Raw genomic sequence first — 12128 nt, forward strand, 5'->3', positions numbered from 1 at the left:
CAGCCCCGTGCTTCCTTGCCCAACTGGTGTGGTCATGGGGCACAGCCTCGTGCTTCCTCTATCAGTTGGTGTGGTCACAGTGCACATCCTCGTGCTTCCTCTATCAGTTGGTGTGGTCACAGGGCACAGGCTCGTGCTTCCTTGTCCACATGGTGTGGTCACGGGGCAGTTGGTCGTGACAGGCTGAGTTGCCAACAATGGACAAGATGTGGCTGAGTCTCTGGCATAACTGGGGGGGGATGAGGCACACAGGCAGCTTCTTGGAATTGGCTCGACCACAAGGAGCGGGGAAGGTTGTGCAAGTTTCAACAGGGACGTGAAAAGCAATTCTTCACCAGGTTGCCGAGAGCATGGCAACACAAAATGGAGTCATGTGGGTCATTTTAAAATACAATTCAACAGTCCCTCCTTTTGCCATGCAGAGGCAACAATCAATCGCCGTCTAGGTCAATGTCAAGGTCTGCGATGTAAAGCAGCAAGCTGACATGAGTGAAGACAGTTTCAACGAGCTGGCTGTCCCAGGGGCAACGTTCCCGGGGGCATGGCTGCTGACGCTGGGCTGAGCCATACTTACTGTCGAAGCAAAAGACTTGCCAGATGACGGCTGCACTCATGTACGTCAGCACAGCCAGGACAGTAAAGGTCACCACGCATCGCTCAAAGGGACATCGGAGCATCCCAGTGCGCCCGGCAACACTTAAGATGATGATGGCCACAGTCACCACAAAGCAGAAGCTGTAAACAGCCACGCACCACAGTGTGGCCACGAAGCGCTGGTACTAGCTTTCGTTGGCCCAGGCGCCAAAGATGATGCAGGCTGCATAGGCCTGGATGACCTTCAGTAGGCCAGGGACTGTGGCCATGTAGCTGGTAACCTGCCCAGGCCGTGCTTGGGTTAAGCCCACCTCCACGACATAAGCTACCACGAGTAGGGCAGCAAAAATGCTAGCAGGCAAATGGAAGTCTCTAACCTCGCAGCCAATGGGGTAGCAGGCAAGTTGGACGAAGTAGACAGGGTGGACCATACCAGTGGTGAACGATGCTAGAGTGGCAAGCATGGCGAAAGTGGCAGTGAAGCCCCCCCAAGAGATGCCTCGCATGCAGCCATGCAGCCATGTCAGCTCACAGCTGATGATGAAGGCAGAGACAGCGCAGCAGACCCACATGCAGAAGATGCCATAGGGGGGGCTGTACTCGGCACGGTGCAGCACTAGGGTCAGTGTGGCTCAGGCGAACGCCACCTGCATCAAACAAGTCACGCCCACACGGGACCAAATCGCATCCACGTTCAGATAGGGCTGTGTTGAGGCCTGGTGAGCCATCTCTCTGCCCAGTGACACGGCGACAGCAGCAGGTCTGCGGGCCACGTTATGCAAATCTATTTGAGTCTCAGTGTGTCTGCAGTCCTGCGTTCCAATCCCCAGAACGACCAGACAGCGTACCACCGATCCCTTGACCTTTGGCCTTGTATCCTTGTTGTAAGTAGAGCACAGGAGCACCCTCTCCCTACCGCGTGGACTGTTTATTTCCAAGTTCTTGGATCTGATCTCTTGGCAGTCACCACGCTGGAGGAGCTGGTGTATTTTACTCAATGCACAGTCAAAGTCTGGAGCATGTATTCTCTTTCCCTACGATCTCTAATCTTTCTGAAAATAGCCTCCTTGTTTTACGTCTTCTGTGACTTCCTTCTGATCCACAGCTGTAGTCCGTTTCCTGTGGGCAGTCAAGGGACCGGGTGTCTGTGCTCGAGTCTCGCCTCTTCATGTGCACCCCTCTGTCACTGGTGGATTTCAACTGGTCGGTCACCTGTGGGGCCTAAAGGTCATACAAGAACCTGTGTGAGCACTGCCCGGCCTGCATGCTGAAGTCTCGCCCTCGTCCCCAAACACAGCCCTGGATTTCTGATTGGCGGGTTGGCAGAAGGAATCTGCTGGGTAAACACTCCTCGATATGGACACCCAGTTGCTGACGGGGATGCAGGTGGGTGCTGGCAGGTCTGTGCTGGAGTTAGAGTTCCACTTGTTCGTACGTTTTTGCCTCTTTGTCTTTCTGTCTGTTTGCCTACATTATAATAAAGACACTGGTAATCTTGTGACGAAAATGCAACGTGTCTCTGTTTCTTTGCGTCTGTCTATATGTCTGCCTTTCATTGTCTCTGTTCAGTTATTTGTATAGCCTTTCTCATTTCCCGTGTCTCGCTCTGTCTCGTCTATCCATGTGTATGCTTGCGTATCTGTCTATACCTGTCCCTCTCTCACTGTCACTCTCACCCATGATAATGTAAAGCATGACTAAAAACGTATAAGGTCCCAAAGGCGAGACCTATTGCCAATGCCAATGCTTGTTTGATATGGTATCTTTGGAAATGCTGTTTACAATGAATAGGAATGGGCTTACTCTTTTGCGGATGGGTGCATGTCCCTCCATAATCCCCTTCCTCTCCCTCCCTTGACCCCTCCTTAATTCTTGCTAAAGATCCGCATTTAGTGGTAAGTATTCCCAATTTTCCCAAAACTCCCCCTGCCTCTCCCAAATTTACTACTAAAATGTAGGTGTACGTTTGCGGGAATCTCTGCAGTGCTGTAGAGTGGCCGAGAGCGAAATAGATAATGTACAGAGTAGATTTGTGTGGAGTGCAGTGACATAGAGTGCATTGGTTTTGAGTAAAGTGGTGTAGAGCACATTGGCATAGAGTGCAGTGAAGTAGAGTGGCGTAGAGTGGAGTGCCACAGCGTACAGTACTGGGGTGTAGAATGCAGTGCTGCATAGTGGAGTGGCACTGAGTGAAGTGGCGCAGGGAGGAGTAGAGTGACATAAAGTACAGTGGCATAGACTACTTTGTTTCAGAATAGAGCAGCAGCGGCTGCTTTATAGGGACAAAGGAGTGTTGCCCATTAATTTGAGCTGCCAATTCCCCTGGAAAATAAAGCAGCTTGAATTATTTTTGTTTTATTTTCTATTACCTATTTCAATTTATTTTGGTGAGTTTTTGTTCCGTGCGGCTTACTTTGATGTCACACCCAATAGGGAGGGAGGGGGCGTGGCTGTTGCACGTAGAGCAGAGGAGCTGTGTAATTTAACTGTGCATGACAGACTGGCCGGTCTCTGTACTCGGCCAGCCTGACATGCCTACTTAAGACTCCTAACTACAAATCCACTCTGTGTTGAGGGCAGGGGTTGGGTCAGCTAACGCAGTCCTCTGTGTATTCATTGGGGCGCTGTGTTGCCTTGTCCATCCAATCCTGGCGCAGGTCTCATGCTATTTTCTTAATAAATATCATGAGAGCTACGTCGGCATTTTCTCTTTGCCACAAAGTCACCTTCAAGCTCGGGCACAATCTGCCAGTGTTCACTTCCTTCAGGTAGTGAGGGCGGACATATGAACTTAAGAAGTCTGTGCTAAAGCTGAGCTGTGTGCTGCTCGCCTGAGCAGACAAGTAAGGCGCCTGCAGCGGTAGTACTCAGTGTTAGAGATGGATTTACATAAGATGGGTCTGGGGCTGCAATTAATTATAATTACGCCAGGAGTCGAAACCCCGCATGAAACGGGCATCTTAAGAAATGCCTTTGAAGTCCACATGTACGATATTGATAACAGGACATATAAAGCTGTCCTAGATTCCGTTTTTTTCCCTTCAGAGGCACACTTACTCCACCAGTGTGCACACTTTACAAGCGTGTGTTTGTAGCTAGCACTGGCGCAACCATCTCCTTCATGTGCAACAATGGCCTAAAGCAAAGGGAAGGGCTCTTATGCGACCTGTCTGCAGTGTGGGATGCATTGCGCACATCAGGCCCATCCCAGTTGGGGGGTTTTAAGGCCCTGCAGCATTTGACATACAAACAGACCATGTGCTGGTGAGGTTTTACCCAGACTCGGGCAAGGCATCAAACAAGAAGTAAACAGGGACGAGAAGAACATACTTAAAAAGGCCTTTGTAAGGAGAGCTTGGAACGCATGTACCATATACCTAAGCCATTTCATGCCAAGGGCCAAAAAGAAATGTGCACAATATTGAATGAAACAAGTTTATAGTAGAACACTTTGGCAGAGATTAAGGCAAAGTACTCATTATTAATCAGAGGTAATGACAGATTTTCTACATTTCAATTTGGGGACATGTGCTTTTTAAATCATAAACAGCAGGTGATAGTTTTCTGTTTACCAACTGGCATTAGCCCATGTGCTTATGGGTTGAAATGCATGTATTTTTAAATAATTAAACTAGCATTTGGTGCACTACAGTATGGGCAAGCTGCTGCCATAAGGCTTGTAACACGATTGCTTTATGGTAGCGCAGACAATCTTTTCATTAGACTGACATAGAGTAGAGTTGTGCAGACTAGAGTCGAGGACCGCAAAATAGAGTAGAGTGGTGCAGAGTAGAGTCGAGGGCCGCAAAGTAGAGTAGAGTGGCGCAGAGTGGAGTCGCACAGTGTAGACTGCAGTGGTGTGGAGTGGTGCAAAGTGAAGTGGTGCAGAGTAGATTGTTTCATAGTAGAGTGAAGTGGTGTAGAGTGGAGTGATGCACGATAGAGTGGAGTGTTGCATGGTAGAGTGGAGGGGTGCAGGGTGGAATGCAGTGGCATGGAGTGGAGTGGTACATACAGAGTTGAGTGAATTGGCGTAGAGTGAAGTGGCTTAGAGTGCAGTGTTGCAGAATAGAGTGACATTGAGTGGAGTGGTGTAGAGTGAAGTAGTGTAGGGTAGATTGAGTGGAGTGGTGTAGAGTGGAGTAGTGTAGGGTAGATTGGAGTGGCCTAGACTGGAGTAGTGTAGAGTGCAGTGGCAAGGAGTGCAGGGGTCCATCGTAGAGTAGAGTGGGGTATAGTGTATTGTCATAGAGTAGAATGGAGCAGCGTAGAGTAGAGAGGTGTAGAGTGGAGTGGTGCAGAGTAGAGCGGAGTGGGGGTTAAATGGAGTATGCATAGTTTGGTAGCACACTGTGCTTACAGACAACATATCCTCAATTGAATTGACCCTTACATTTGCACAGATATACAGTTTTACTGATACAAATATGTATTTGCTAAAATATCGGAAACAAAAATATCTGGGGACAAAATATTATGCCAAGAAATAGAAGACAAAAATATTACGAAGATAATTTTCTATAGGTAAGCAAGGTTTTACTATCCACTCCACATATTTGTACCTTGACGATATATATATATATATATATATATACACTGAGGTAGTGAGCAAGGCGGTGAACTCTTTCGAAACACGTCTGGGCAGTTGAAACAGAATAAAGAAATCTAACTTTGCAATATATTCACGGAGTCAGCACCTTCTTTGGATTGAAAGTTTGGACTGGTTTCTGATATATATATATATATATATATTCACTGAAAAAACCATAGGTTATAGACCATATATAGTTAGGAATTAGCATTTACAAAACCTTGAAAATTCACTGAAAAAACCATAGGTTATAGACCATATATAGTTAGGAATTAGCATTTAAAAAACCTTATTTTACTCACACAAAACCATTGAAATTCCATATATAGTTAGTTGCACTAACTATATATCGCGCACCCGCAATCCACTGCTGATGACGTCACATATTACATCATTCATGACATGGTCAGTGACATCACTGATGACATCACTGATGACATCTCAAATGACATCACTGATGACATCACTGATGACAACATCCAGTGACTGTATGTTTCTGTAAAGTTAAAATATGTCTTACATATTGAAGAATGAGTGGATGTATAAGTGTCTGGATGAAGGATTTAGTAGGTGCGTGACTGACTGTATGAGTGAGTGATTAAATGTGTCTCACTGAATGCATGGGTTAGTGACTAAACTGTCTTAATTTGTGCATCATTATCTCTGTTGTGATGTAAACTGCTGCATGTGTTGATCATTAGCTATACGAGAGGCTATATGTGTTATTAATTGGTTGCCCAAGTATTTCTATGGGAGATTGAGTTTGTGTGGGGGTGGCTGGAAGGTGTGTGACTCTGTGCATAGATGTGTGAGCAGTTTATTCACTAGGTGTATGAGGTCAAGAGTGCATGTGGAAACAGCTACATGGGCAGTTGACTGTGTGCATGAGTGTATTGATGAGTGAATGGATATCTCAATGCTACATGTCATAGTAAGTACATATGTAAAACACAGTACATGTGAGAGTTGGCATATATAAATAACTGTGCATGAGAGCCACTGAATGAGTGAGTGGTTGTATCGATCATTGTGAACTTGTATCAGGGATTGTATAAGAGAGTAAATATGTGTTAGTATATGTTTCAATAAGTAAGGTGTGTATAACTGTATAGTTGAAGAAATGGAGGTGAGATTGTTTCTTTGCATGACTGACTGGGTGTGTGAGTAACTCCATGGATGAGTGGCAGTGTGTGAGTGTCTGTATACACTGAGTGTATCTAAGGTTATATTAGAGTCTGAAGAGGTTTATCGTATTAGCACAAGAATGATGTCAAATGAGACGTCATCAGTGATGTCATCAGTGATGTCATTTGAGATGTCATCAGTGATGTCATCAGTGATGTCACTGACCATGTCATGAATGATGTAATATGTGACGTCATCAGCAGTGGATTGCGGGTGCGCGATATATAGTTAGTGCAACTAACTATATATGGAATTTCAATGGTTTTGTGTGAGTAAAATAAGGTTTTTTAAATGCTAATTCCTAACTATATATGGTCTATAACCTATGGTTTTTTCAGTGAATTTTCAAGGTTTTGTAAATGCTAATTCCTAACTATATATGGTCTATAACCTATGGTTTTTTCAGTGAATTTCAATGGTTTTTTAATAGCAAATATCATAAGCTGTCGAATGTCAAGTACGTGGTAAGTAAAAACATTTTCGTGTTTATGCACACTGATCTGCTTTGAATGCTGCCCCCCACTCCTCATTTCTATTAGGAGTACTCTCTCTTTGCAGATAGTGAAGGGTAGTTAACGCAGGCCTTTGCCCCCGTTGTAATCCGTCGTGCCTGCTTCTCTCTCCATTTGATTGATTGTTCTCTTTGGTTCATTCTCTATTTACAAACAAGCACAGAGTCGCAATACTCTGTTTAGTCTTTGCAGATAGCGAAAAATCGTGTAAAAAAACAAAAGGAATCGAGCAAAATCAGTAGGCCACTAATGGGATCTCTTTTTGACCTCCCTAAAATAGAAACATTAGGAACAACCTGTTGATAATACCAATGTGTATGTACATAAGCGGCGTTCATTTGTGTTCACAGTACCCCTTGTTGATTGTTTGAATCGAGCATTGAATTGTTCGAAGTTGGTTCTCTTAAGAATCTTCTCTGCCTGCAAACGAGGAAGAATAGGAATATTCTCTCTCCCTTTGCAGATAGTGAAGGGTAGGTAACGCAAACCTTTAAGACGTCGTGCCTATTTCGTTCCTCATTGATTGATTGTTTCCCCAAACATTGACTGTTTGGGAATTGGTTCTTTTTGGAGGTATTCCCTGTTTGCAAATATACGTAGGAAAATCTTTGCAAATAGTGAAAGGGTACGTAATGCGGACCTTTCTCCCCCGTTGTAATCTGTCATGCCTATCTACTCCCCACTGATTGATGCACCTGTTTCACCCGGACCATTTACTAGAGATACGTCATCTGGCCCGACCAGAGAGCACCCCTAGTGAAAAGGACATATGCAATAATAACGAAGTGATCACTGTATCCTGTTAACAGAAACTTTAGCATGAAACAACCTGGAAAGAAAAGAATAGGAAAACGAAAATCAGTAGGCCACTGATGAACATGAACTTTTATTAAACAACGAACAAAGAAACGATATTATAACGTAATGATAAAACCTATTAATGTCCTAGAAACAAGAAAACGTTAGAAATATGCCATTGGTGAGAGACCAGAAAAACAGTAAGAGAAACCAAATCACCCCTCGCTGTCCCACCGCCTGCCACGCCAAAAAAATCGATAGACTAGGGAAAATGCAAGTCAGTAGAACATCCGCCCCCACTCTGGAAACTTCCAAGGTGGGGCAGGGTTGCGGCTACGCCCAGCCGGGAGCAGCCCATATAAGGCGGGTCCTGCTGCCACGCCTCGGCCAGGAGATCCTAACGTAGGGTGTAGCCGGAGGAGAGGCCGAGGCCAGCGGGACCCGGCCAGGGGATTGCCTTTACAACGCTGAAGAGTTGCAGGGGGGGGGAATGTCTCCTCGACCCTCCCCTCTCTCTCCCAGTCCGGCCGCGGTGGCCCTTGAGAGTTTCAGGTAGTCCCGCCACATGCTCTTCCGGTCCGGCCACCAACGGTCGGGGGGCCGAGGCCGACGGGATCCGGCTGCAGCCGATAAACCAAGGAACCCGTTCATGGGGCCAGAGCCAGGGGCGTCCGGCCGACATCCACCGGAAGCCCGGCCCAAAGACGGACGGGACATTTTTTCTTTTCTCCTTCGTAATAGCAGCTGCAACACGCCAGGCACCACTTCTTTCTTCAAAAATGGCTTTGACAACACTGGGGGGGATGTCTTGCACATGCCTCCGACCCCCCCCCCGTCCTCATCGCCACCGGCCATAACAAATGTCAAGCGGGGCGCCGTGGGGTGCACTGGGAGGGAGAGACGGTGCGAACAGGCCTCTCCCGCCTCCTCAGGTGAAGGCTTCCCAGCTGCACCCTCAGCGCTCCAAGCGCCCCGAAAAGGGTTCGTCCACTGTGGCGATGCTGCAACGTCTCGCCCGGCAGGGTGGAGCCCGTCCGCTCATGTGACCCCGCGATCGCCGGTAGCTGCCGAACTCTCAAAATGGCGATCGACCTGGCAAGAGCGGGCCCAGCATGAAGAAATGGCCCGGTCACTGGTTGACTCCACCACCGTAGTCCTCCACGACCTTGAAGATTCTAGAGGAGCCGCGGGAGTCTCCGACCCCCGATGGGGAATGACTGCCATGATCGCCCGTGGAGTGACGAAACTGTATCCGCGGGACGTCGGCGCTCCCATGCTGGCGCCAGCCTCACTTTGAATTAGTAGAATCCTGCAGACCTCAGTTCCGGTGAAAGCACAGTGTGACCCGGTAGGAAAAATTGTTGCACCCCCTCCCCTTTTTGAGTGATAGTTCAAACCACCGATCCTTTCCTTTGCCCTTTTAACGGAACTTTGGACTGCCTCCCCCTCTTTTACATTTTCTAGAGAAAACAAAACATTAACCACTACATTACCATAGCAGTTGACACCAGAACTGTTTGAAAACCAACAACATCTTCAACAGAATCCTTTTTGTTTCTGCTGTGACCCTGCTACAGCACAGGCATTGTCCCCAGCAGTAATTCTGCAATGCCGGTAAGAATAGCTGTGGTGCCTACTGGACTCACTCACCCCCGCGGCGCCCCACGCCGTTATTTGCTGGGCGGCAACTTACTAGACATCATTTTCGTGCCATCTAGATTTCAGCGCGTTCTGCTGCCTTGGAACTATTCGCACAACAGACTGCTACTGACGACCCACCTCCAGGCAACATCTTCTGAATTTTCATAATTTGAAAGAACTAGTAACATGTCCTCATCAGGAATTCAAAAGAAATTGCCACGGTCTCTTCGTTGTTTAAATGTTTTTACTGTTTTTGTTTTGTTGTATATATTTATATGTTATTAAAGTTTTATATTCCTACTACTTTGTTGGAGTGCTATATATTTTTAATGTGACACATAATTGTAAAAACTTTGATGTACAAAGAGTCATTCCTAGAATCTTCCGCTTCAGGCTCGGTCCCCTCCCCAATCACAATACAGGATGGTTTTCAGATAGTAGGAACACGTGTGGTGTGACGGATCTCATCGGGTGTGGGCCTTGATCTACTATAACTCCTTTAAAGAGGGGTGATTCTTTACAGCTGGAGCCATAAACTACATCTGCAGGGCTAGCTGATAGCCTGGACAATCGGACACAGAGGAAGAGGAGTGTCAGAGGGTGCGGTAGTGAATAGGGCGAAAGGGAGGTGTCGGGCGGGCACAGAGTGTGATTCTCAGGGAAGAGCAGCGCAGATGGGGGGAGGTTTATTGCCCATGCATAAGACAGAGAGCGGGGGTGACCAGTGCCTGGGGAAGATGCTTGCGAGGGTGGGGAGCCATGCTACGAATCGACAGCGTGCAGAGAGTGGGTCTGGTCAAGGCATCTAAAATGGCTGCCGTGCACGACAAAAGTGTGGCATTTCAAAAAAGGCAAGATGGCGCAAACAATGTTTTTCCACACTTCCTCATTTCCTTCGAATCGAACGTTAACAGACGTTGGTGCATATTACCAAAGTTAAGCGATATTTATCGCTAACGATGCTTACCAACGAATTTTTTACCGCTAAGCATCGTCAGAAATTCTCGAAGATAAACCTTGCTATTATCAAGGTTTATCGCAAATGCGATAAAAAACGGCCGCAATGCATGAATATCGCTAAAAAGTCAGCGATATTCATGCATTACCGAGCTAATGCTCTTAGCCATGTTATCCACCTCCCATTGGATAACATGGCTAAGAACTGCTCAGGGCAGGTGTTACTTTTTGGAGATATTCGCGCTTAGCGCGAATATCTCCAAAAGTTGGTAATAGGAGATATATATCTTGCATGTTGTAATGCAAATTATTGTGGTATATGGAACTCATACCATAATCTCTCAGGAAAGCAGAAACTGATCCTTTTGGGACCGCCTGAGAAGGCCTAGGGGGTGAGGGGTACTCTACTTTGCCCCCTTTTCACGTTCCGAACTATTTTATTTTACTCTCTTCTGTAATTACACAAAATAGCAGCGATAAGATGCATCAGAGACACACAGTGAGAGAAAGGAGGCCGGAGATGAAGAAGAGATGTCAAATACACATTGGCGATAATATAGTGGGAGAAGGGAAGTAAATATGAGTAAACTTACCATGTAACATAAAAATGTTGCACTCTATACTATAAGTCTCATTTTATACTACAATCACTTCGCTACAACCTCATAAATTAAAAATAAAAATGAATAATGTCTCAAACAATTTTTGATTTCTAAATATAAATTTATTCTTCAGAATTTTCTAAATTTGAAAGAACTAGTAACATGTCCTCATCAGCAATTTCCTCTTTAATCATCTCATCTGGAATCTCCTCATTAAAAGTCTGCAATGATGATTCTTGTAACTCTATGGTCTCCAAACATTCGATAAATTCGCCATCAACAGATTGATCAAAAAAATCATTCAAGTCATCTCCTCCTTGTGACAATATTTCATTATTGGTGCTGTCAATTTCAATCAATGTAGTGGAATCATTCAAGTCATCTCCTCCTTGTGACAATATTTCATTATTGGTGCTGTCAATTTCAATCAATGTAGTGGAATCATTCAAGTCATCTCCTCGTGACAATATTTCATTATTGGTGCTCTCAATTTCAATCAATGTAGTGGAATCATTCAAGTCATCTCCTCCTTGTGACAATATTTCATTATTGGTGCTGTCAATTTCAATCAATCTAATGAAATCATACAAGTCATCTCCTCCTTGTGACAATATTTCATTATTGGTGCTCTCAATTTCAATCAATGTAGTGGACAATGCAAAAGAAATTGCCACGGTCTCTTCATTGTGAGCCATTTTATTTTGAAATTGCTTGCTGTAAATTGCAAAAAAAAATAATCACTTTCATTTATCGTTTTTAGTAATACATAATATAAAACTAACTTTATCAAGTATTTAGTATAACAGAAGGACTGCAAATAAATAACAGAAAACATTTTTCAAATTATCTTCAAGTGTACAACATAGTTCCCCTTACAAAGAAATTGCCACGGTCTCTTCATTGTGAGCCATTTTATTTTGAAATTGCTTGCTGTAAATTGCAGGAAAAAATAATCACTTTCATTTATCGTTTTTAGTAATACATAATATAAAACTAACTTTATCAAGTATTTAGTATAACAGAAGGACTGCAAATAAATAACAGAAAACATTTTTCAAATTATCTTCAAGTGTACAACATAGTTCCCCTTACAAATTAACAACTCACCTTTTTAAAAGTAGGAGAAGTGTTAGTACTGTGTAAATCAAACACCAGAAATTCACCACCAAAAATTCCTCACAAATGTACCTCAGACAGTAGTATCACAAAATGGCTGTGGTTTCCTCTCATTTGAGATATATACATAAC

General features: G+C 44.8%; 1 pseudogene; it reads right to left on the minus strand.

The window, feature by feature from the left end:
• Positions 1–431: 431 nt before the first annotated feature.
• LOC144820298 (myeloid-associated differentiation marker-like protein 2) lies at positions 432–1322 on the minus strand (annotated as a pseudogene).
• Between the last annotated feature and the right edge of the window lie 10806 nt (positions 1323–12128).

The sequence above is a fragment of the Lissotriton helveticus genome, chromosome 2_1, assembly GCF_964261635.1.
Source record: "Lissotriton helveticus chromosome 2_1, aLisHel1.1, whole genome shotgun sequence".
NCBI lineage: Eukaryota > Metazoa > Chordata > Amphibia > Caudata > Salamandridae > Lissotriton > Lissotriton helveticus.